At 46.3% G+C, this 25,812-nt stretch overlaps 1 protein-coding gene across 3 annotated transcripts in view; it reads right to left on the reverse strand.

The window, feature by feature from the left end:
• Nucleotides 1-25,394, reverse strand: part of NRROS (negative regulator of reactive oxygen species) — a 144,240-nt gene extending 118,846 nt beyond the window's left edge. The window contains exons 1-3 of one of the 3 annotated variants that reach the window (XM_033958993.1): nt 25,370-25,394; nt 24,863-25,125; nt 24,141-24,414 (exon numbers count right to left, since the gene is read on the reverse strand). The gene's annotated coding sequence lies outside the window, so the exon portion shown is untranslated. The remainder of the gene's footprint in view (nt 1-24,140; nt 24,415-24,862; nt 25,126-25,369) is intronic. The other 2 variants (XM_033958994.1, XM_033958992.1) reach the window with 2 other exon arrangements.
• Nucleotides 25,395-25,812: the final 418 nt, after the last annotated feature.

The raw sequence follows: 25,812 nt of genomic DNA on the forward strand, positions 1-25,812 counted from the left end.
CAATATGGAATAATCACAAACAAAAAATAGAAATATGTAGACAAAAGTTAAACTGAACCGCCAAGAAACCAGACTCTGCATACAATGCAACAGCACAACACCATAAAAACAGTGATACATGTCCCCTAATACTATGCAAAATATAACGACAGTAGATGTAAATTTGAAAAAACTGATACATAACAATCACCACTTTACAAATTAACAAATAAAAATAAAACAAATAATGAGAAATAAGAAAATACCATTTTATTGAACTAATCTATTTTTCAATTAGCTTTCAGAGGTCAAATCTTTCTTCAGAACAGTACAGTATACTGCTGTTATGGTATCCTGTCCTGAGGAAAGGGGTTTAGTCCAAAAATTGCCTTATTTCCATTTCCTATTTATAAAATTTTATCAATATAGTTACAATACTACTTGATTCTAAGTAAAGCAACAAAAAAAATCTTTCTACCTTTTGTCATTTCTGCTTTAATCATCTTCTCTTTGCTCTCTTCTTTCTATACAGCGTTTGTCCTCTCTCCCTTCCATGCAACATCTGCCCTCTCTTTGCCCCTTCCAACCAGCTTCTGCCCTCTCTTTCTACCCCTTCCATCTACTCTCCACCCTCTCCCTCTTCCATATGGCATCTTCCCTCTTTCCATGTCCCTTCAATAAACTGTATATCTGGGGTCACTTCTCTCCTTTGCACATGAATCATTTCAGCTTCACCCCCTCTCCATTTTTCTGTCTCCACCCCCTCCCCTATGCTTTGGCATCTCTCTCTTTCTCTTCTCCTTTCCTTCCTTCTTTCCCACTCCACACCATGGTGTGGTATCTATCTCCTTCCCTTCCCTCATGGCATGGCATCTCTTCCTCCCCCTCCATGGTCTGGTATCTCCTTTCCTTTTTTCCTTTCACTCCCTCCCATGGACTTGGCATCTCTGGTTCCTCTCCCTTGTCTTCCTTCTCACTCCTTCCCTCTCTCTCCCCAATTGGGTGCTGCTGCAGCAGCATTTTCTCCCCCCTTCCCTGTGCAGCAGCAGCAGCAGCATTTCTCCCCCTTCCCTGTGCAGCTGCAGCATTTCTTCCCCCCTTGCCTGTGCAGCAGTAGCATTTCTCTCCCCCTTGCCTGTGCAGTATTTCTCTCCCTTCCCTGTGAAGCAGCATTTCTCCCCCTTGCCTTTGCAGTATTTCTACCCTCCCAACTCCCTGTGCAGCAGCATGTCTCTCCACCTTGCCTGTGCAGCAGCATGTCCCCCCTTGCCTGTGCAACAGCATGTCTCCCCCCCCCTTCTCTCTTTCTCTTATCCTTTCCTTCTTTCTTTCCCACTCCACACCATGGTGTGGTATCTATCTCCTTCCCTTCCCTCATGCCATGGCATCTCTTCCTCCCCCTCCATGGTCTGGTATCTCCTTTCCTTTTTTCCTTTCACTCCCTCCCATGGACTTGGCATCTCTGGTTCCTCTCCCTTGTCTTCCTTCTCCCTCCTTCCCTCTCTCTCCCCCCAATTGGGTGCTGCAGCAGCAGGATTTTTCTCCCCCCCCCCTTCCCTGTGCAGCAGCAGCAGCAGCATTTCTCCCCCTTCCCTGTGCAATAGCAGCATTTCTTCCCCCCTTGCCTTTTCAACATTTCTACCCTCCCCCCTTCCCTGTGCAGTATTTCTACCCTCCCCCTTCCCTGTGCAGCAGCAGAATGTCTCCCCCTTGCCTTTGCAGCATTTCTCCCCCTTCCCTGCCTAGCATTTTTACCCTCCCCCCCTTCTCTGCCCAGCATGTCTGGCCGGTTCCCCTGCTGAAAGCCGCGGTCATCTACACCTCACCGATCCACAGATGCGTTGGAAGCCTTGTCTCTGATGTCGTGACGTCAGAGAGAATGCTTCCAACGCAGCCACGTATTGCACGAGGAGCAGACGCCCGCGGCTTTCAGCAGGGGAGCCGGCCAGAAGCTGATAAATGCCGGTGAGCACCCGCGGACACCCCTGTTTACTGCCACTGCTGCAGGTAAAGGAAAGGCAGCAGTGGCAGAATAGGGAGGGTGGCCAGCTGTGCACCCTCTTGGGGCGTGCAACCAGGGCGGGCCACCCCCCCTTGGTACGCCAATACCAGGTACAGCTGTCATCTTGTGCTCTGGTGTGCTGGCTTTGCTCTTCATGATTTTTTGCTGTTTTCATCGGCATGCTACTCTGCTGGGTTTCAAAAGCTACCTTGGCCCAAGGTAGCTCTCCCCCTCTCTGTCCGGGTTTGGCTTCTGCAGCAAAAAAGCCTTATGAAGCAGAAGGACAAACTCTGGAGAGAAATGGCCAAAGCCTGCCAGCAGATCACAATCTTCCTCTCCCTGTGCCTTAACCTCCCCCGCAGTCGCCGAAGTGCACGGCTGCACTTCAATCGCGGCGAAGGCTCGGTCCTGCACAGGCCATGCCTTCTTTACCCCAAGCGCATCCTTCAAGCAGGAAGCCAGCACACCCTCCAGTGCTAAGCTGTTGCCGCCGCGTCCCCTGAACACGCCGCTGAACAAACTCCCACCGGTAAACAGCGTTTCCCATACCGGGAGCAGCGTTTAACTGCTTCCACCGCCATGCTTATTGTGGCCAATCACCCACACTCCAAGCTAACTGCAATAGCAGCGTTACTCACATGTCTCCTGCTCCTGAAAGGCAGAATCTTGCCCCATAGCACAAACTCTGTGCCGGCAACACCTGGCTCAAGTCTGGGGTTTTTTCTTATGGGAAAGAAGCCCTCCGAACCACTGAATTCCTGTTCTTCTCGGGTGGTGAGAGTGGGGAAAGGACCTGGGGGGGCCCAGGTGTTGCCCCTAAAGTCGGCACCTTATTTCTGTCAATACCCCTAAACTCTACTGAAGCCTAAGCAACAGGAGGAATAGCCTTTCATGTCCAAGCGTCAGGAGCAGGTAGCTGAAGCCAGGAGCCAGAAGAATAGCAGCCATCCAACCTGCTGGAGATAGAGCAAACTAACTGGCCAGGAGGGATTCCATCCAAGATGTACACCTTCGAGTCAGTTCTCTATCTCCTGCTGGTAGATGTGTGCTATCCCACTAGTCTCTGGATTCATCTGCTGCTGGCGTTAAGGAAATCTTATTTACACTGCTGACAATAGGGATGACAATTTTCAAAAGGAAGTGTCCTTAGGCCTTTCCTAAATCTGGGAAAGAAACCCCCGTTTCCATTTAGTGTAATTTTAAAAATGGAAAGGGTTTGCCACCACAACATAGCACCTTCTGCTCACAAAAAAAAAAAAAGCAATAGGGATTTAGCAACCTGGAAGCCACTCTTGCATATACAACACCAGAAAAACAGAAATATTTTGCCCCTGTTGTGCAATATATAAAGGTAGCAGATGTTTCCCAGCTCCCTCCCTCATATCCAGCATCCCCTATATCTCCCTCTCATCCTGTGGCTAACAAATTTCACCCATGTCCAGAATTCCCCTTGCTTTCTATTCTACTGCCATGTTCCGCATCTCCTCCTCTACCTGTGTCCAGTATCTCTGTTCTGTTATGTCCAGTATTTTTTTCCATTTCTCCTCATTCCTTCTTTTCATCTGTGTCCAGCATCTCCTTCCTCTATTCTCCTAACCCCGTGCCAGCATCTCTTCCACCTATTATACTCCTTACCTCCAGCATGTTCCCCATCTTATTCCAAGGGTATAACCATGCCGGCATGAGGAAGCAAGCTGGGCTTCAGCAGTCCTGCATCTCCCTCTCTCCTTCCTTTAATGAGCTTCTCAGTTTGTTCAAGGAGCAGTGGTAGCAATTCCTACACACTGGCTACATTTGATCTGAAAACCTTTTCCCTGCTGTACTCTGCATAGGAAGTTATGTCAGAGGAGGGCAGGAAACAGCAGAGACAAGGATTCCAGTTCAGCTGCAGGCAGATGTAGAAATTGCTATTGCTGCCCCTTTGAAGAGAGAAGTTTAAGGTAGATAGGGGAGGTAGAGATTTAGATCTGGCAAGGCAGCATCCACAAATAAATGCAGAACCATGAGATCGTCCTCAGGTTCTAAAGCCACATTGGGGTCTAAGGTGCTAGCATACATTTCTGGTCCCCCTGCCATGGGAGGAACAGTATGAAAAGAGATATCCCAAGACTTGAGCAGCAGAAAACTGAAATAGATGCGTACTGGAAGGTATGCTTTGATTAGGCAAGACCAGCGTGCAGCAGAACTGTATAACATAGAAACATGATAGCAGAAAAATGGTTCATCTAGTCTGCCCATCCGCAGTAACCATTATCTCTTTCTCTCTCTGTGACATACCACATGCCTATCCCAGACCCTTTTGAATTCTGATACAGTCTCTGGCTCCACCACCTCTTCTGGGAGACTGTTCCATGCATCTACCACCCTTTCTGTAAAAAAGTATTTCCTTATATTACTCCGGAGCCTATCACCTAACTTCATCCTATGCCCTCCCATTGCAGAGTTTCCTTTCAAATTAAAGAGACTCAACTCGTGTGCATTTACATTATGTAAGTATTTCACCGTCTCTATCATATTTCCCCTCTCCCGCCTTTCCTTCAAAGTATAAAGATTAAGATCTTTAAGTCTGTCCCCATACGCCTTATGATGAAGACTATATACCATTTTAGTAGCCTTCCTCTGGACCGACTCCATCCTTTTTATATCTTTTAGAAGGTGCGGCCTCCAGAATTGTACACAATTTTCTAAATGAGGTCTCACCAAAGTCTTATACAAGGCCATCAATACCTCCTTTTTCCTACTGGCCATACCTCTCCCTATGCAACCTAGCATCCTTTTAGCTTTCGCCGTCACCTTTTCAACCTGTTTGGCCACCTTAAGATCATCATATACAATCACACCCAAGTCCCACTCTTCTGTCGTGCACATTAGTTCTTCACCCCCTAAACTGTACCGGTCCCTTGGGATTTTGCAGCACAAATGCATGACCTTGCATTTCTTGGGACTTGGGAGTTCTGATCGACAAGTCGATGAAGCCGTCTGTGCAATGTGTGGCGGCGGCAAAAAGGGCGAACAGAATGCTAGGAATGATTAAAAAGGGGATCACAAACAGATCAGAGAGGGTTATCATACCGCTGTACCGGGCCATGGTGCGCCCTCACCTGAAGTACTGCGTCCAGCACTGGTCACTGTACATAAAGAAGGACACAGTACTACTCGAAAGGGTCCAGAAAAGAGCAACTAAATTGGTTAAGGGGCTGGAGGAGTTGCCATACAAAGAGATTGGAGAAACTGGGCCTCTTCTCCCTTGAAAAGAGGAGACTGAGAGGGGACTTGATCGAAATGTTCAAAATACTGAAGGGAATAGACTTAGTAGACAAAGACAGACTGTTCACCCTTTCCAAGGTAGGGGGAACGAGAGGGCACTCTCTAAAGCTGAAAGGGGATAGATTCCGTACAAATATAAGGAAATTCTTCTTCTCCCAGAGAGTGGTGGAAAACTGGAACGCTCTTCCGGAATCTGTTATAGGGGAAAACACCCTCCAGGGTTTCAAGACAAAGTTGGAAAAGTTCCTGCTGAACTGGAATGTACACAGGTGAGGCTGGACTCATTTAGAGCACTGGTCTTTGACCTGAGGGCCGCCGCGGACTGCTGGGCAAGATGGACCACTGGTCTGACCCAGCAAAGGCAATACTTATGTTAGCACTAAATTTTAACTGTCAAATTTCAGACCATTCTTCAAACTTCGCCAGGTCTTTCTTCATGTTATTCACACCATCTGGCGTGTCTACTCTACTGCAGATTTTGGTATTATCCACAAATCTTACCCAACAACCCTTCAGCAATATCATTCATAAAAATGTAAAAAAGTACAGGCCCAAGAATAGACCCTTCAGGCACATCACTGGTAACAACTCTTTCCTCAGATCGATCTCCATTAAGAACATAAGAACATAAACAATGCCTCTGCTGGGTCAGACCTGAGGTCCATCGCGCCGAGCAGTCCGCTCACGCGGCGGCCCAACAGGTCCAGGACCTGTGTAGTAAACCTCTATCTATACCCTTCTATCTCCTTTTCCAGCAGGAAATTGTCCAATCCTTTCTTAAACCCCGAAACTGTTCTCTGCCCTATAACATCCTCTGGAAGCGCATTCCAGGTGTCGACCACACGTTGGGTAAAGAAGAACTTCCTAGCATTCGTTTTGAATCTGTCCCCTTTCAACTTTTCCGAATGCCCTCTTGTTTTTTTATTTTCTGAAAGTTTGAAGAATCTGTCCCTCTCTACTCTCTCTATGCCTTTCATGATCTTGTAAGTCTCTATCATATCCCCTCTAAGTCTCCTCTTCTCCAGGGAAAAGAGACCCAGGTTCTCCAATCTCTCAGCGTATGAAAGGTTTTCCAACCCCTTAATCAGTCGTGTCACTCTCCTCTGAACTCTCTCGAGTAACGCCATATCCTTCTTAAGGTACGGCGACCAATACTGGACGCAGTACTCAAGATGCGGATGCACCATTGCCCGGTACAGCGGCAGGATAACTTCTTTCGTTCTGGTTGTAATACCCTTCTTGATTATACCTAGCATTCTATTCGCTCTCTTAGCAGCCGCTACACACTGTGCCGTCGGCTTCATTGTTATGTCCACCATTACCCCCAAGTCCCTTTCCTGGGTACTCTCAGTCAATAACATCCCTCCCATCGTATAATTGTGCCTCGGGTTTCTGTTTCCCACATGCAATACTTTACACTTCTCAACATTGAACTTCATCTGCCATCTCTCAGCCCATTCCCCTAGTTTGTCCAAGTCCCTTTGCAATTCTTCGCATTCCTCCTTCGTCCGAGCTCCATTAAATAGTTTGGTGTCGTCCGCAAATTTTATTATCTCACACTTCGTTCCTGTTTCTAGATCATTTATGAATATATTAAAAATCAGCTACCCTTTGTTGCCTTCCACTCAACCAGTTCTTGATCCAGCCTGTCACTTTGGGACCCATCCTGAGGGCACTCAGTTTATTTATTAGACGTCTGTATGGAACACTTGTCAAAGGCTTTGCTAAAAACTAAATACACCACATCTAGCACAGTGTTTTTCAACCTTTTCAAGCCAAGTACAACCTAAGTCTAACAAATACCAACTGAGTATCCCACCAAACTCCGCTCCAAACTCACCCCAGACCTGCCTAAACTTCACCACTGACTCCACACCATAATAATAATACTAATTGAAATGCAATTTCTTCCATCCATTTTTCATATACACACAATATACTCTTAATACATAATGGTAACCACAAAATTTTAAAAAACACAAAGCACACTGTACGCAGAGAAAATGTTAATTATCATTTATATTTGGGGAGGTTTCAAATATGTCAAGGCAGATGACTTTAAAATATGCAATGACACCTCAGTAACAACTATAGAAAAATAGACAAATACAGTGCAAAATATAGACAGCAGATATAAATTCTCAAAACTGACACATTTTGATCACTAAATTGAAAATAAAATCATTTTTCCTACCTTTGTTGTCTGATGATTTTATGAGTCTCTGGTTGCACTTCCTTCTGACTGTGCATCCAATCTTTTTCTTTTGCATCCAACATTTCTTTCACAATCCAGCCCCATCCCCTATGGGTCCAGGTATCTCTCTCTTTTCCCTCTGCTTACACCCTCCCCAGATCCAGTGTCAGTTCTCCTTTGTACCTACCACCACCTTTGTTCCAGGTCTCCCTCTCTCTCCCTCCTCTGTTATGATCTTCCATCTCTGTTCTTCCTCAAGGTCTCTCCCATAGTCCAGCATCTGCCTCCTGTCTTTCCCCTTTGGTCCAGGCCTTTTTCTCTCTCTCTGTCTTTCTTCTGCTTACAACCCTCCCCCCGGTCTTTCTCTGCCCCTCTCTCTCTCCTTCCTTCCTCCCTCCCTATGTCCCCCTCACTGTCTTCCAGCCTTTGGCCCACTCCCTCCCCCAAAGCCGCACCAAAGCCAGCCAGCCTGCCTGCCTCCCTCCCTGCCATACTGAAGCATGGCCTACCCACCACCGATTCTTCCTTCACCACCACTCACTGCCTGCTACTGCAGCAAATCCTGGAAGGAAGGGAAAGCCAGGCATGTGCAGCTATTGCACACCGCTAGCCCACAAGCCTTACCCTGAAGAAGGTCCGGGTCAGCCAAGCAGCGATTGGTTAACCCGGACCTTCTCTCCAACGTCAGAATTGATGTTGGAGAAAGGCTTGTGGGCTGGTGGCATGCAATCGCTGCACGCACCTGGCCCTTCCCTTCCTGTAGTTGCGGCAGCAAGCAATGGTGGCTGCAGGCGGTAGCTGCAGCAGCGGGGGGGGGGGGGGGTCAGCCCGCATACCCACAACGAGCAGCCCGTGTACCCCCTGTGGTACGTGTACCGCTCGTTGAGAAACCCTGATCTAGCGCACACCCTCTACCCAATTCTCTGATCACCCAGTCAAAGAAATTAATCGGATTTGTCTGACAATACCTACCTTTAGTGAATCCATGTTGCCTTCTGTCCTGTAATCCACAGGATTCCAGAAACTTGACCATTCTCTATTTTTAAAGTGTTTCCATTAATTTGCTTAACACAGAAGTCAGACTTACTGGCCTGTAATTCCCTACTTCTCCCCTCGCCCCCTAAAGCAGGAGCGGCAGCGCAGCTCTTGCTGGCCGCTGCCACACCTGTTTTAGAGGGTGAGGAGAGAGGGTCAGTCGGGAAGTGCTGTGTCCAGCTTCCCTCCTGGCCTCCACGAAGGACTGCCCCCCACCCTGCCTCCGTGTTCCCCCTGGCCTCCCCGAACCATTTACCTTACAGCTTCAGCCAAAGATCGCGGTTACAACTCTTTGCACTGCAGTGCTTTGAGCTGTTTTCTCTGCTGCGGTCCCGCCCCTCCTCTGACGGGACCGCAGCAGAGGAAACAGCTCAAAGCACTGCAGTGCAAAGAGCTGTAACCGCGATCTTCGGCTGAAGCTGTAAGGTAAACGGTTCAGGGAGGCCAGGGGGAACATGGAAGCTTTCCCGGAGGGGGGGTGCGCAGTCTTTCAGGGGGGAGTCCTTTGGGGGGGCCAGTCCTTCGGGGGGGGACAGGCCTTGAGGGGGTGCAGGCCTTCAAGGGGTGAACAGGCCTTTAAGGGGGGGACAGGCAGACCTGGGGGGGCAGTCCTTCAGGGGGTGGGACAGGCCTTCAAGGGGTGAACAGGTCTTTAACGGGGAACAGGCCTTTAAGGGGGGGACAGGCCTTCAAAGGGGGGAAGGGCCTTCAAAGGGGGAACAGGCAGGCCTGGGAGGAGTCCTTCAGGGGGTGGGACAGGCCTTGGGAAGTGCAGGCCTTCAAGTGGGGAACAAGCCTTTAAGGGGGGGAGACAGGCCAGGGATGGTGGCATAGGCCTTCAGGTAGGACAGGCAGGCCTTCAAGGGGGGGTCAGGCCTTCAGGGATGGGGGTACAGGCCTTTAGGGGGACAGACCTTCAGGGGAGGAGGGCCCTGGTGTAGAAGTACACGGAGGGAGGTTCAAAGAGATGTGCATATGCCAGACTTTGGGGGGAAGAAATAATGGGTCTAAAAATAGAGGAGAGGGAGAGAGATGATGGACAATGGGATTTAGGGAGGGAAGGAACAGAAAGGGAGAGAATTTGGACACAAGGGATGCTGTGGAGGGGGGATAGATACTGGATAGGAGGGTAGTTGGGAAAAGAAAGGGAGAGATGGTGGACCCTGGGGTGGTGGGGAAGGAGGGAGAGATGCTGGATGAAAGGGTAGTTAAGAAAAGGTGGATCTGTGGATGGAGATGAAAAAAAAGAAAGATGCCAGACCTCCGGAGGAGGGAAGGGAAACGGAAGGGGAGGACAGAAATGGCAGATGGATGGTTAAAATGGAGAAAGCAAGCAAGTTATCAGAAGCCAACCAGAGCCTGGGACCAACAAGATTTGAATAATGACCAGACAACAAAAGGTAGGAAAACTAATTTTATTTTCCATTTTGTAATTACAATATGTCAGATTTGAAACATGTATCCTGCCAGAGCTGGTGTTAGACCGCAAACATGAGCTAGGATTTAACAGAGAGAGGAAAAGTCTTTTTTGTTTGTTTATTTTGTTTACATCACAGCGCCAGTGTGGTTAGGAGAAGGCAAAGGGGGTGAAGAGGCTATAAAATAAACCCACCAGGATGTTTGAAAAACACACCCAATTGGGCAGGAAAATCGAATCGAATCGAAAAACTAATTCAGTAGGCTGAATCGAGATCGAATCAAAAATTTTTTTCCTGAATCGGGCAGCATTAGTTTGAAGTCTGAATGAATTAAAGATAAGTGAATTATTTAATTAAATGTATGTATTGTTCATTATTGTCTTTTTGGGGATATGCGAATGTAATGAAATTTTGTGTTCCTTCCTCTGAGTTTTGGAATATATTTTAATGTTAATATTCATTTTAAGCACAGTTACTTATCGTAACAGTTGTTATCCAGAGACAGCAGGCAGATATTCTCAACATGTGGGTGACGTCACCAACGGAGCCCTGCAGCGGACAGCCTCGCAAGCAGACTTGCTTGAAGATCTTTTAAGAGCTTATGAGTGCTGCACCGTGCATGTGCGAGTGCCTTCCCACCTGAGTTAGGGACCGTGTCTCCTGTGAGGTACCTCAGTTCAGATAACTAGCTAAGAAGCCAACCAGGGGAGGTGGGTGGGTTGTAAGAATATCTGCCTGCTGTCCCTGGATAACAACTGTTACGGTAAGTAACTATGCTTTATCCCAGGACAAGCAGGCAGCATATTCTCAACATGTGGGTGACCTCCAAGCTAAGCATAATGGGATGGAAGGAGAGTTGGCAAATTAAGAAAACAAATTTTGTAAAACAGACTGGCCAAAATGGCCATCCCTTCTGGAGAAAGTATCCAGACAATAATGAGAGGTGAAAGTATGAACCGAGGACCAAGTGGCAGCTTTGCAGATTTCCTCAACAGGAGTTGATCTGAGGAAAGCTACAGACGCCGCCATTGCTCTAACTCTGTGACCCGTGACTCAACCCTGCAGAGGGAGACCAGCCTGAGCGTAGCAGAAAGAAATGCAAGCAGCCATCCAGTTGGATATGGTTCGCTTCGAGACAGGATTCCCCAATTTATTAGGATCGGAGATGAAAAGTTGTGGGGCTGTTCTATGAGGTTGAGTGCTTTGTAAGTAGAAAACCAAGGCACGTTTACAGTCCAAAGTATGAAGCGCAACTTCTCCAGGGTGAGAATGAGGCTTTGGAAAAAATACTAGAAGAACAATAGATTAATATGAAATTCTGAGACAACTTTAGGCAAGAATTTTGGATGAGTGTGGAGGACCACCTTGTCATGGTGGAAAACTGAAAAGTGGATCTGCAACCAAGACTTGTAACTCACTGACTCTTTGAGCAGACGTGAGGGCAATGAGAAAGACGACTTTCCAAGTGAGATATTTGAGATGAGCCTTATCAATTGGTTCAAAGGGAGGCTTCATCAATTGAGCCAGGACGACATTGAGATCCCAGACCACTGAAGGCAGTTTGAGTGGTGGGTTAACATTGAAAAGTCCTTTCATGAAGCGTGAAACCACAGGATGTGCAGACAGAGGTTCCCCCCCCCCCAAGAAGCTGATGGAAAGCAGTAATCGCACTAAGATGGACTCAGATAAATGTAGGCTTAAGGCCCGAGTGCGATAAGTGAAGTGAATAATCCAAAACTGAAGACAAGGAGGTAGATATTGGCTCCATGTTGCGAGTAGTACACCAAGCTGAAAATCTAGTCCATTTCTGATTATAACATTGCCTAGTGAACAGCTTTCTGGAAACCTCTAAAATGTCCTGTACAGACTGAGAAAACTGTAGAGAAGCAGTTAGGTTGAAAGGTACCAAGCTGTTAAGTGTAGAGACTGCAGGTTGGGATGCAGTAAGGACCCTTGACTCTGAGTAAGCAGAGCGGGAAAAACTGGTAGAAGCAGAGGCTCTCTGGTGCTGAGTTGAAGGAGAAGGGAGTATCACGGTTGTCTGGGCGACCGAGGAGCTATTAGAATCATGGTGATATGTTCGGTCTTGAGTTTGACAAGTCTTGAGAATCAGAGGGAATGGAGGGAAGGCATAGAGAAACCGATCTGTCCATTCCAGGAGGAAAGCATCTGCCTCGAGGTGGTGAGGCGAGTATATCCGGGAGCAGAACTGAGGCAGCTTGTTGTTGAGGGGGGACGCAAAGAGGTCTAAGGGGTCCCCATTGAGAAAAAAAACACCTGACATAGAGGCGAGGAATTGAATGTCCATTCGTGAGGTTGCAGAAGACGACTCAATTTGTCCGTCAGACATTTGTGCTGACCTTGAATGTATACAACTCTGAGAAAGATGTTATGATGAACTGCCCAATCCCACAGCTTCGGAGCTACTTGACAAAGGGAGTGAGATCCCGTGCTTCCCTGTTTGTTGACATGGTACATGGCGACTTGGTTGTCCGTCCGGACAAGGACTACTTTGTCGTGAAGAAGATGTTGAAAAGCTTTGAGAGCATTGAAAATCGTTCTGAGTTCCAACAGATTGATGTGACAGAGACGGTCTGCGGGGGACCAATGGCCTTGAGTACGGAAACCGTCGAGATGGGCTCCCCATGCGTAGGTTGACGAGTCTGTTGTGAGAACCTCCTGATGAGGAAGAGAGTGGAAAACCAAACCTCTGGAAAGATTGGAAGAGAGCATCCACCAGTGGAGAGATTGTCTCAACAAAGGAGTTACTGTAATGTGTTGAGAGAGTGGGTCAGTAGCTTGCTGCCTCTGAGATGCCAGGGTCCACTGAGGTATGCGAAGGTGAAGTCTGGCAAAAGGAGTCACAGGAACTGTAGAGGCCATGCGACTGAGTAGAATCATCATTTGCCTCGCTGAAATTGATGTGAGAGGAGACACTTGATGGCAAAGGCGAATGAGAGCATCTTGGCATGGTTGAGGGAGGAACGCTCCGAGCTGGACAGTGTCCAGAATGGCCCCAGTGAACTGAAGAGTTTGAGAGGGGTGCAACTGGGATTTTAGAAAAGTGAGTTCGAACCTCAGACATTGGAGCAACATAATAGTCTGTCGGGTCGCTGCAATAACCCCTTGGTGAGAGGGGGCTTTGATGAGCCAGTCGTCCAGGTATGGAAAAACTTGAAGACCCTGGGTACGGAGGACTGCAGCCACCACCACCAGACACTTCATGAAAACTCTGGGCGATGAGGCGAGTCCGAAAGGAAGAACTCTGTATTGTAGATGAAGATTCCCCACCCGAAATCTTAAGTATCTGCGAGAGGCTGGATGTACTGGGATATGAGTGTAAGCCTCTTTGAGATCCAGAGAGCATAACCAATCGCCCTGATCCATCAGGGGATACAAAGTTGGTAAAGAAAGCATCCAAAACTTCTCTTTGACTAGAAATTTGTTGAGGGCTCTGAGGTCCAGAATGGGTCGCAAATCCCCCCGTCTTCTTTGGGACTAGAAAATAACAGGAATAAAACCCTGTGTCCCGTTGGTTCAAGGGAACCTCCTCGACCGTTCGAAGGTGAAGAAGAGCCTGAGCATCCTGAAGGAGAAGGGGAAATTGCAACGAACTGGAAGGAAACTCTCTTGGAGAGAGATCTGGAGGTATTTGAAGAAAATGAAGTGAGTATCCCTCCCAAAGGATATTGAGAACCCAGAGATCTGAGGTGATCAGCTCCCACTGGTGATAAAAATGGTGAAGTCGACCTCCAATGGGCAGCAGAGAAGTCTGATGGAGAGAGGTTGGTATGCTCAGACTGAGCATGTCAAAAAGACTGAGCTGGTTTAGCCGCAGCAGGAGTCTGAGGTTTCTGCTGTCTTTGCTGCTATGTCTAGGTGGGGGGCCTGGAGAAAGCTGGCGTCGTTTTTTGAGGATAATGATGTGGAGGAGGCTTGTAAGGCCGAGCAGAAGGAGTCTTAGGCTTGGGCTGAATCAAGGAGGCGAAAGAGCGCTCATGTTCAGAGAGCCGCTTTGTAGCAGCCTCGATGGAATCATCAAAAAGTTCAGTCCCTTGCCGTTCGCTAGACAATCATGTAAATTAGGATCCATGTTCACAATGCGGAGCCAAGCAAGGCGATGCATAGCCACCACAAAGGCAGAAACTCTGGATGAGAGCTCAAAGGCATCGTACGTGGCTTGTAGCATGAAGAGTCGAAGTTGTGACAGAGTATGAATAATCTGTTTGAACTCAGGAAGACACTGCTCCTCATGAGCCGGGAAAAACTTAGGCATTATTTTGAGGAAGTGATTAAAATAAGCAGTGAAAATGTAATTGTAGTTGAGAATTCTATTGGCCATCATGGAATTCTGATATAGTCTGCGGCCAAACTTGTCCATGGTACGGCCCTACTTGCCTGGAGGGACTGCAGCGTAGATCTTAGATGGTTGAACTTTCTTTAATGAAGATTCCACAACTAAGGACTGATGAGATAATTGGATTTCTCAAACCCCTTACAAGGGATGATGCGATACCTGGATTCCAGTTTAGAAGGTATGGCTATAATAGAGTAAGGAGTTTCCATATTCCTAAGGAAAGTTTGTTTTAAGACAGGAGTCATGGGAAGCCTCAAGGTCTCCTTGGGTGGATGAGGTAACTCCATGTCGGCTAAGTACTCAGAAGTGTACTTAGAATCAGAGTGGAGATCCAGCTGAAGAGCTTTCCCCATGTCAAAGACAAATCTCGCAAATGAGGCAGACTAGGAGGTAGAGGGTTCCTCAGGAGGAGAGTGAGACTTAGGAGCCGCAGAATAGGATGGAGAAGCCTCTCTGGAATATTGAGAAGGAGGCTCCACTACCTATGATAGGAGGAGTCAGAGAGTGTTTGCGCCCGAAAAGCCTCAATGGTGAAGTCCCCGGGGTCCGAGGAACAGAGTAGATTGAGGCAGGAGGAGAAAGCTCCCTCGGAGGCGATCTCGATGGAGCAGTCTTCAACCTGGACGGGCTTCGAGGTGAACCAGTAGGTGTAGAAGCTTTGCGAGACTGAGACTTATGTTTAGTTTTTGAAGGAGTCTCAACGGCCTTTGATAAACGAGGCATAGAAGACTCAGTACTGGGAGGAGGAGAGCCCTTTTGCTTGAGAGAAGACTCCTGACTCCGCTTAGAAGCAAGATGCCTTGAATGCCTAGAGTGATGCCTTGATCGAGATTCAGGAGACTGTGCCCCCGGAGGAGGCGAAGAGTCACTGGATGATAAGCGACGAAACTTCCAAGGCTTGCCTCAAGGTGCTTCAACAGGAGGCGCAGGCTGGTTCATAGGAAGCAGGGTCGAGGCCGGGAGAAGTTGAGCCATGACCAAGGAAATCTGAGTGGTCAAAATGGCTTTCAACATGTCCTCGAACATAGGCACCGAGACAAAAGGATCAGGTCTCGAAGGTGCAGCAGTGCACTCCAAAGAGGGCGACCCCGAGGATGAGTATTCCCTATGTTTGGAGGCACACTTAGCTGGAGGTCTCTTAGAGGCTGGCAGGATCATAGGCACGGCCTGGGATGCCTGAGACTCTGGAGGCTTCTTAGGAAGGGTACCTGAAGGAGAAACAGGAGACTTACCCACAGATGAAGACTTAAAGGGACTGCAGCCGAGGCCTTCGAGGCCGAAGTTGTCGAGCTCGAGGCCTTGGTCAAGGCAACCATGGATGTCGGGGTCGAGGTTTGGAAGTCGAAGTCGAGGTCAAGACTCTCTCAGCAGACTGCTCCATAGTGCCAAATAGTTGAAGAATTTTAGCACGGCATCTGTGAAGGGCTCAAGGTTGAAGGGTAGCACAGCGCGAACAAGTGTCGGGTCAATGTTCGGGACCCAGGCAAACAATACACCAACGATGAGGGTCGGTGATTGAAATTACCCTGCCACGCTGGCTACACTTTTTGAACCCGGTAAGAGGCCGGGACAAAGAAAAAAAGAGAGACTAGCGAAGGAACAAGGTTCAGGGGCCTGGCCTAGGCCCAAAGGCTGCCGGCCGAAAAAAGGCAAAATAAAAACTTTTTATTTTTAAAGAAAAAAGATATAATACGCACAGGCACAGCGACTGAAAGAAAATAACAAAGCCACGGTGCGAGAAGGCAACGAAGAGGTGCAGAGCTGAAATGAACAAGACTTCTCGGCTCCACGGAAAACGTTGAATTGAGGTACCTCATAGGAGACGCGTGCCCTAACTCGGGCGGGAAGGCACTTGCGCATGCGCGGTGCAGCACTCGTAAGCTCTTAAAAGATCTTCAAGCAAGTCTGCTTGCAAGGCTGTCCACTGCGGAGCTCCGTTGGTGACGTCACCCACATGTTGAGAATTTGCTGCCTGCTTGTCCTGGGATAATGATATTATTGAATTATTGAATCATTTGAATGAATTCATATTGTAATTTTGGAATAGTGGATTCTCTCGATTTAATGTATTTGATTAGTTGTGAATCTATATGATTTATATACTTTCTCTCTCAGGTCTTTTTTGTTTGTTTAATATGTTTCCTCGTGTTTTATTATGTTTGTAAAGTTAGTCTTCGATATGTTTTGTAAGGTTTAGTTCTCTGTTTGTTTTGTTGCCCTCTTAATTTTACTGAGATGTTCATCGCTTAGAATTTTGAATAAGCGATCAATCAAATTTATAATAAACTTGAAACTTCTTTAACATATAACACTCCTCCTCCTCCTTTTCTTCCTACCCTGTCTTTCCTGAACAGATTATAACCCGGTATAACTATATCCCAGTCATGGTTTTCTGTGAACCATGTCTCTATGAACGCCACTATATCCAACTCCTTTTTTTCCATCAGAGCTTCTAAATCTAGAATCTTGTTTCCCATACTTCTAGCATTAGTATATACTGCTTTCCAGACATTGCCCCCTTTTCCCATCCGTGTAGAGTAGTGTATCGCAAACTGTGTGCCGCGGAACACTAGTGTGCCTCCTGAGATTCCAAGTGTGCCGAATTAGAAGGGGTCTTTCAAAGAATTAGATTAAAAAACTCTCGAACAGAACTAATCTCCCCATTTTATTTAAAAAAATTTATCTGTTGTTTTGGTCCTTCCATACTCTCGCTTATTAAAAATAGTTTTCTTTCATCTACAGTTCCTCTTAATTGGAAAAAAGCTATTGTTACTCCAATTCTGAAGAAATATAATGCTGACCGTAATGACGTAGCCAACTATCGCCCAATTTCAAATTTGCCATTTTTAGCTAAAGTCACGGAAAAACTAGTCTTTGAACAATTATCGGATTTTGTTGAGACATCAAACGTATTACATCCTAACCAGACTGGCTTTCGGAAACACCATAACACAGAATACTCACTGCTAGGCCTTGTCAATACTATTCATTACTATTTAGATCACCATAAATCGGTTGCACTTTTTTCCCTGGATCTCTCAGCGGCTTTTGATACTATAGATCACGCTATTCTAATCCATCGTCTGGAATCTATAGGTGTCGGAGGGCAGGTACTGGACTGGTTTAAATCTTTTCTCTCTAATCGACTCTCAACTGTTATAATGAAAGAAGATCATTCTACTTCTTACACCTTGCCTTTTGGGATACCTCAGGGTTCTATTCTTTCTCCTCTTTTATTCAATATCTTTCTCTCACCTCTACTTACTATCTGTCAATCACTGGGCTTTACTTCATTCTCCTATGCTGATGACATTCAACTCCTTCACCCAATTGACCCAGAGAACGATAATGAAATTACAGAAATTAATACTAAACTTGATATAATAAAAAACTGGCTTTACAACAATAAACTTTCATTAAACATTAAAAAAACACAAACTATGTTATTTACATGGAAAAATGACATCACATCTAAATCATCATTTATGCTTGAAAATAATCCAATAGAATCTGTATCATCTATAAAAATTCTAGGTGTAATCATTGACACGAATCTATCTTTCCACGATCACATAAGTCAAACGGTAAAATCCTGTTTCTATAAATTACGCCTAATACGATCAATTTCATCTTTTCTAGAACCAAAATCTATTAATATTCTGATTCACTCTATGATAATTTCAAAATTAGACTATTGTAATTCTTTATTGTATAACATATCTCAAAAAGAAAAGAAAAGACTTCAAATAATCCAAAACACTGCCATAAAACTTATACACAAAGGAAAAAAATACGATCATGTTACTCCTCTTCTTATCAAGTCGCACTGGCTACCCATTAATCATCGGATAACATTTAAAATAGCTTTCTTAGTTTTCAAGGTACTATTGTTCAATACGCCATTATTCATATCTAGAATGATAACCCCTTACTGTACAACTCGCCTCCTTCGATCTTCCCAGCAAGACTTATTATCGGTCCCTTCGCTAAAAATTGTTGGAACAAGGAGAAATGATATGTTCTCTGTACTAGCTCCCCAACTCTGGAACACCCTGCCTCTTTTTATCAGAAAGGAAAAAGATCTTATTTCTTTTAAAAAATTGCTGAAAACTTTATTTAATGATGCTTTTAATGATTAATTTCCTTCCTTTTTTATTTAATGATGTTTTTAATGTTTAACTTCCTTCCTTTTCTCCCTCTTTTATATTGTCTTTCCCCTCCTTATGTTCTTTCCTTTATTAAGAGAAACATTGTAATCCTTTCCCTCCTTCCCCTTGTTATGTTTTGTTAAGTGTTAGGTAAAGAGAAATTCTCTTCATTTTATTTAATTTAATTAACAATTGTTTATGTTGATGTTTTGGATGTCTTATATTACTAATATGATAATATGTTTTTATAACTTGTATTTTATTGTACATCGCCTAGAAAGTTTTATATAGGCGATTTATCAAAATAAACCTGAACTTGAACTTGAACTAGAAGAAGAAGAGAAGCGCCGACCAGATGACTTGCCTCTTGCCGCATATCTCCCTGGATTCCTGCCTTCCGCATCTTCTCCGCACCCCCGGAAGAGCAACGGTTTTCATCAACAGCCTCGGGGCCTTTCGAAAGAGGAAGTTGCATCATTGTAATGGGCCAGCCTAGCAAAGGCCCCGAGGCTGTTGATGAAAACCGCATCCAAATTAATCCTCGCGGCAGCTCTCTGGCCAAGTTAAAAGCACACTGAGCTGCCACTAGACAGGAGAAGTACTGCTTGGCAGGGGAGGAGGGAAAAGGAAGGGAGAGGATGAAGGGAGAAGAGGTGCTGCTGGACCTGGCAGAAGGGGAGGGAAAGGAAAGATGCTACACACTGGAGGGGAGGGTGAGATGGTGGATGGGGAAAGAGCATATTAGCTGTGAGTGGGGTTGGGGGGAGGGAAGGAAGGAAAATTGTTACAGGAGGAGTGAGTGATGAGAGAGGGAGAAATACGCATGGGGTGGAGGAGAGGGAGAAATGGTGCATGGGGTGGGGAGTGGGAAGGAAGGATGTCATTCGAGGGAAGAGGCAAGGAGAGAAAGAGAAAAAGTATGGAGGAGGCAGAAAGGGTTGCACTGATGTAGGGCAAGATGGATAGGGAGGACAGAAAGGAGGGAAGGAGAAATGTCACACTCGGGGGGGGAGGAAGGGGGAGAGGGCAGAGAGTGAAAAGTTGGACTCATGGAAGGAGAGAGAGAGATGTTGGTTAGGGGAGGGAAGGAGGACCAGAGGATAAGCATGCAGGAGGAAGAGAGAAAAAAATGTTAGACTGGTGGAAAGGAGGGAGAAATGTTGGACTGGGAGGGGGGCCAGAAAGGAGGAAGGGAAGGGAGAGGAGATGGACTGCAGGGGCCAGAAAGTTGGAAGGGAAAGAGAAATGTTACACTGGGGGGGGGGGAGAGATGACTAAAGGAAGGAAGAAATATCAGACCAGGGAATGGAAGGGAAGGAGGGGAGTCTGGTAGTGCTATAGAAATAATAATATTAGTAGTAGTAGAGAGAGATGCCAAACTGGGAGCGAGGGGAAAGGAAGGAGAGAGATGTCTGGTGCGGTACTCGGAGAGACCCCATAGGAAAGAGACCTGTGAGTACTGGTTGACAAGTCGATGAAGCCGTCCGCGCAATGTGCGGCGGCTGCCAAAAGGGCGAACAGAATGTTAGGAATGATTAAGAAGGGGATCACAAGCAGATCGGAGAAGGTTATCGTGCCACTGTACTAGGCCATGGTACACCCCCTCCTGGTATACTGCAGCCAGCACTGGTCACCGTACATGAAGAAGACACGGTACTACTCAAAAGGTCCAGAGAAGAGCGACTAAAATGGTTAAGGGGCTGGAGTTGCAGTATAGTGAGAGATTAGAGAAACTGGGCCTCTTCTCCCTTGAAAAGAGGAGGCTAAGAGGGGACATGATCGAAACATTCAAGATAATGAAGGGAATAGACTTAGTAGATAGAGACAGGTTGTTCACCCTCTCCAAGGTACAGAGAACAAAAGGGCACTCTCTAAAGTTAAAAGGGGATAGATTCCGTACAAAGTAAGGAAGTTCTTCTTCACCCAGAGAGTGGTGGAAAACTGGAACGCTCTTCCGGAGGCTGTTATAGGGGAATCCCTCTAGTTCATGCTGAACTAAAACGTACACAGGTAAAGCTAGTCTCAGTTAGGGCACTAGTCTTTGACCTAAGGGCCGCCGCGTTAGTAGACTGCTGGGCACGATGGACCACTGGTCTGACCTAGCAGCGGCAATTCTTATGTCAGACCATGGAAATAGGGAGGGAAAGAGAGAGAGATAGGAAGGGAAGGTAAGACCTGGAAAAGTAGATTTTGAGAAGACAAATTTAAAAATTGAATGTTAACTTAATGCCAAAGATGGATGCAAGGCAGAAAGTGAAGACGGAGAGAAAAACAGTCAATGGATAAGAAGGCACTGGAAACATAGTTAAAAGCACAGAAAAATAGTCACCAGACAACAAAGGTAGGGAAAATGATTTTATTTTCAATTGAAATATATCAGTGTATATTGTGTGTATATGAAAAATGAATGGTAAAAATTGCATTATAATTAGTAAAGGGGGTGGGATCTGGGGAAGAGCTTGGATGGGTCTAGGGTGGAGCTTGGGAAGTCTGTGGTTGGGGGTACTCAGTTGATATTTGTTAGACTTCCCTGCTGGCACATCCTAATGGCATTTCAGGGTCTGTCGTGAGGGCCTCTGCGCATGGATGTCAACGTGATGATATCATGCATGCACGTGATGTCATCACGGCGACGTCCGTGTACTTCTGGATGCCTTGAGCTGTTGCCACTACCTTTAGTGCAGCGGTCTCAAACACATGGCCCGCGGGCCACATGTGGCTCTCCAAGTTTTTTTTGCGGCCCGCGGTCTGGACTGGATAATTCCTTCCTTTTGGAGCAGCAGCAGGTCTGGCCGGTTCGTTCCGTTCAAAGCCGCGGGTTGGCGGCTCCTTGCGCTATTTGCTCCTGCATCGGAAGCCTCTCTGACATCACAACATCAGAGAGGCTTCAGATGCAGGCACGGATCTTGCAAGGAGCCACCACCCGTGGCTTTGAATGGAATGAGCCGGCCAGACATGCTGCTGCTCCAGTGGCGTACCAAGGGGGGGGCGCTCCGCACAGCTGGTCACCCTCCACTGTTCTTCCTAGTGCGGCTCACGGCTCCTCTAGAGCAGGGGTGCCCAACTGCTTCCCTTCCCTTCTCACCGCCGGCACCATGCTCTTTCATCTCTCTGCTTCTCTCGCCGCCCAACCTCAATTCTGACAGTCTGGCGGCCAATCGCTGCCTGGCTGCCCGGAACGACCTATCCGACGTTAGAATTGACGTCGGGCGGCAAGAGTTGGTCGGCCCCATGGAGATCTTTTCCTGTTCCCGATGGTGGCAGCAGCAGCAGCCTATTCCCCGGCGGGGGTGGCATGGGGGAGGGCAGGAAGGAAAAAAGAAAGAAGGGGGGGGACAAGGAGCCAGAAACAAAGCAAAAAATGGGACAAGGAATCAGAGAAAGACAGACATAGAAAAAGAAAGAAAAAGTTGGGGGAGGGAATAAGGTCTGGAGGAGAGGAAGCATACAGGAGGCTGAAAGAAGAGAAGAAATATTGGATGCACAGTCAGAAGAATAAAGTGCAACCAGAGACTGATGAAATTACCAAACAAAGGTAGGAAAATGATTTTATTTTCAATTTAGTAATAGAAATGTGCCAATTTTGAGAAAGAAAAGATATTAAACTTTAAATGTGAGTGCTGCAGAAAAAATAGAGTACTTGGAGGACCGCAGAAAAAATTGTTAATGTCTTATTAAAGAAATGACAATTTTGCATAAGGTAAAACTGTTAAAGGAAAGTTTTATAAACTATAAAGAGTTTAACCTCATGCAAAATTGTCATTTCTTTGATAAGACATTAACTATTTTTTTCTGCGGCCCTCCAAGTACCTACAAATCCAAAATGTGGCCCCGCAAAGGGTTTGAGTTTGAGACCACTGCTTTAGTGTGTCCCGGCTCGAGAAAGTTTGAGAGGTATTCAGTGATTTACTTACCTAAGGGCCTATACTTACCTGGGAGCTTTGATCACCCTGCCCCATAACTTCTAGTTTAAAGCCCTCTTTAATAGATTAGCCAGCCTGCTGGCGAAGACACTTCTTCCCTTCTTTGATTAGATATATACCATTCCTGCTCAGCAGCCCTTGGAAGATCATCCCATGGTCCAGGAAGCCAAAAACCTTTTGACGACACCACCCATGTAGCCACGCATTCATCTCCAGGATGCGAGCTTCTCTGCCCTGGCCTTTACCCTCGACAGGGAGGATGGATGAGAATACCACCTGCTTTATCTTCTCTCCCCGAGCCACAAAGTCACTTTTGGCACGTTCGCAGGGATACCTGGCAGTATCGTTAGTGCCAGTGTGGATGAGCAGCATTGAATAGTAGTCAGCAGGCTTGATGAGTCTCGGCAAGCTCTCGGTAACATCTTGGATTTTGGCACCAGGCAGAAAGTATACCTCTCATGACATCATGTCTGGACGCTTCTGTACCCTTCATAATGGAATCACCAACTACCACTACCTTACGCCTCCTAGTGGTCATGGATTCAGTACTTTTTGGGATTTCAAGCTCTGGTCCTTCCTTTCCTTGGGATGCTCTCATCTCCTCCCCTTCCAGGACAACATACTGGTTCTTCAGTTCAAGGTCGGGGGTAGTAATAGTACCAATCTTGCAGTGTTCTGTAATTTGAGTCCAGCTGTCTTCCCTCAGCACAGCCTCTTCTTCCCCACTACTGGAAATCTTTGACACCTCATGAACCATTTCATCAATGTACCTCTCATTCTCACGGATGCTTCTCAATCTTGCCAGCTCCTCTCTCAGTTCTTTTACTTCCTTCATGAGGGATTCAAAGCTGAAGACAGCTTGTACATGGAACTACTCCCTCTGCCTAAGTAATATTTTCTGTCTCCACAGAGACAGAAGTTGTAACCTGAGCAGGAGCTTTGGTGACTGTGGAGAAGAACTTACACCTGGAAGAGAAAAAAAGAAAAAAGAAGGCAGAAAAATCCTATCAAAGACAAGTAATGTCCTGTGCCAGAGGCAGACAGTAGTTCACAGGTTGCTATAAGTAAAGAAATGAGCTAAGGGTGGGCCTGCCAGAAACTTTATTGATGATCCTCTACCTCTCGCTTAGAACCAGGCTTACTGAGGGTTAGGCACTTATACAAGCTGGCAGTTGCAGTTAATAAAAAAGGGAAATATCTCATTTTCACACAGTTATTGCTATCAGTAGATGGCATGTTTTAATACCCATTTGAACTAAAAAGAAAATGTTACTGGTTAGTAATATCATTGCTTCAGTAACCTGTTCATGAACAAAGGGGGGTATACACCTAATAGGTTTACTTCAATTAAGATGTCTGCTCTTTCCAAAAGGTTGTGATGCACAATTCTAGAATACTAGTAATTTTATACATGCAAATTTACTCTGAAACATGCCAGCAGCACTCCTAAGCTTTATTCTGTTATGGCAAATATAAAATTTACTTACTGCATAAATGCATAGGAGGTGTACACAAAGGCAGACAGAGCATGGCAGGACATGGGCAAGGCTCCCAGTTGCATACATAATTTACAGAATACATTACTTTATGTGCACTTTTGCCACATTTGGGACCCTGTACTTACACTAGCTCTATTTTTGGTGTAACTTCGGGCACATAAGTGTTAGGCATGCTGAAACCAAACGACACTAGTATTCTCAGGACCATACCAAGTTGGCATTGTACTCTCTATATTCCCCACCCCTTCCCACCCAACCCAACCCAACCCACTGCAGCATGGCCAAAAAGAGAAGATAAAAATTTTTTAATCTCCCTACCGTCCTTACACCTGTGAGACCACTTCACTCATACAACCCTCAGCATAGGAGCCAGCTCTGTGGGTACTTGAGCATCACCAATAGTGAACAAATTACTTGACTGTATCCAATAAGAGGTAGTTTCCATTGGCTTTAGCACTCCAAATCATTTTGGAAAGTTGGTTCCTATGACCGCAGTAGTGTTGAATATTCTGTACTGGAATATGGGCACCCAGGTGTCATATTCCTTTGTGCATCTAAATGGAGGTGCCCCAGTTGTAGAATTACCCCCATACTAGAGAGAAAAAAAAGTTATTTTAGAATATTCCCAATGTGTGCATTCAATTTCTTAACACTGTGTAAAACAAAAGAACCCAATCTAGGACCCCCCATTGAGCTTCAAAGTTTCATTTATCTTATTAGGCCGGTACAATAAAAGGTATCACTCTTTGCTGAAAATACATCTTCATTTTGAATTAAGCATTATAATCAAGTAAACAGAAACCTCTAACATCAATATCACAGTCATTTCCGCAGTTGATTCTAGCATCTTATTCGTCTCACAAACTGAGATACATAGATTCCCCCTCCCCCCCCCCCCCGAGCCACAACCATTGCTACAGCTGGTTGCTTTGCACCGCCAAAGCCACTAAGCTGTGGCTCTACACACGGTAGGGGTTTTCTTAGTAGTAGTATCCGTCGCCCACATTGGCGTCCGCAAAGGTCTACGAAACACTACTTACCGCTGGGAAGAGCGCACAGAGCTTCCAGGAGCGCGCGGCTCATGGTGGGGCTGCGAAAGTGGCTTAGCACGCGTGTCCTTACGCTCCCCCCTTTCGATGTGTTTCTCAGAAAAGCGATGTCTTGCTTGCTTGCTTTCCTCCCCACCCCCCTCTCAACAGATTTATTTAGATCTAGCGGAAGGAAATAACGGAAGCTCGAGTCACATGGCAGAGCAAGGCACTTCTCAGAATGTGCTCAAAAGACTTTAGTAAGAGCACCTAGCCTAGAGTAAAAAAAAAAAAAACAAACCAAGAATTAGAGGAGGGGGGGAATGGTTGACAAAGGCATAGATCCATGGCAATTGTATGTGGGTACTTTGTCTGCCTAGGTGACCTGTAGATATATAGAGGTACAATAGAACAAGCTGAGCTACAGTAATAAATGCAAGAGTAAGAATGGTGCCGTTTATGTTATTTTTCCAGTAACAACGTTTAAGAGATTCTAGGTGGTCACCCAGACTTCAACACCTTGACTTATGAGCACAACCTGAAGATATTCAAAGTGTCACCACTAGGGGACACTCTAGGATGTGCCTCCAGGTCCTGAAGACGGGTCAAGCTGAAGGACCTGGTAGTGGAGGAGTCTCACCCAGGTATAACTGATAATGAGAAGTAGGTTTTACCAAATTTTAGGATTTAGGATTGTAAAATCGGAACCCATGACCCCACCCCCAGGCCCTCCCAGTTCCACCCAGCCTTTCCCTCCCCATTCCACCCAAGTCATGCCCTGTTCTACCCAACCCTGCCCCTCAACCTATTCTCATACTCCAAGCCGCGTTGGGAGGGCATCTGCGCATGCACAGGTGTGACACAATGACATCACATGCATGTAAGCTTGTGCGTGACATCACCACGTTGCATCCGGACATGCACAGATGCCCTCCCGATGCGGTCCTGAGCTGGAAGCTTTT

This window comes from Geotrypetes seraphini, chromosome 9, assembly GCF_902459505.1.
Source record: "Geotrypetes seraphini chromosome 9, aGeoSer1.1, whole genome shotgun sequence".
In the NCBI taxonomy this organism is placed as follows: Eukaryota; Metazoa; Chordata; class Amphibia; order Gymnophiona; family Dermophiidae; genus Geotrypetes; species Geotrypetes seraphini.